At 39.9% G+C, this 729-nt stretch overlaps 1 pseudogene; it reads right to left on the bottom strand.

Annotated features, from left to right (window-relative positions):
* Nucleotides 1-423: 423 nt before the first annotated feature.
* LOC108536991 (selenoprotein K pseudogene) lies at nucleotides 424-729 on the bottom strand (annotated as a pseudogene).

Genomic DNA, 729 nt, shown 5'->3' with positions numbered 1-729 from the left:
TGAGAACAAGTTAACAATGAACAGTATTTCAGAAGTTGAAAAGGTGACACTAAAAGTGCTACATACACAGCCTTTTATTTATTTTATTCAGATTCAGTGTTTTCATGAATTTAATATAAAGATGAGGAGTCCATTCTGCAACCTAAAAATATGTACTTGTGAAAACTATGTTAATACTTTAATAAACTATACAAAAAAGGTAATGAGACACGTATGTGTATTTATGGAACTGCATGTCAGTTAGGTCAGTTACCTGCAGAGGGAATTCCCAGCGTGTCCTCATTCATCTGTGAGGACACAGAGGAGTTCTTGTTTAGACACATACATTCATCTATTGCTCAGCATGGTCAGCGCTCCACTTCTTGACGGTTTCCTTCTGCTATGGATGTGCATGTCCAGTTGTCTGCTTCTTAGAGTAGACATTTACCTTCCTCATCCACCAGCCATTGGAGAAGGACTGGGGCCACACAGATAATAGATTCTACCCATTCTTCAGGGAGGGTTTCCTGGTGGCCCTCTTCCATCATCATATCTGGAATCAGATGAGTTTCCATAGTTTCTTCTTTGTTTCACATCTTGCCAAAACAGAGTTTTGAAAAACAAAACCACAAACTCAGCTATTCCCCAGAAGAAATCTGTTATCAAAGATAATCTCCATGGAGACTGACTCTGGCTGTCCGACACTTGTCCGTTTGAGATATAAACCATCTTGCCCCACTTCCCCGCTTT

This window comes from Rhinopithecus bieti, unplaced genomic scaffold, assembly GCF_001698545.2.
Source record: "Rhinopithecus bieti isolate Rb0 unplaced genomic scaffold, ASM169854v2 scaffold_14455, whole genome shotgun sequence".
Lineage (NCBI taxonomy): Eukaryota > Metazoa > Chordata > Mammalia > Primates > Cercopithecidae > Rhinopithecus > Rhinopithecus bieti.
The sequence above is the reverse complement of the archived record's forward strand: the minus strand, read 5'-3'. Positions and strand labels throughout refer to the sequence as shown.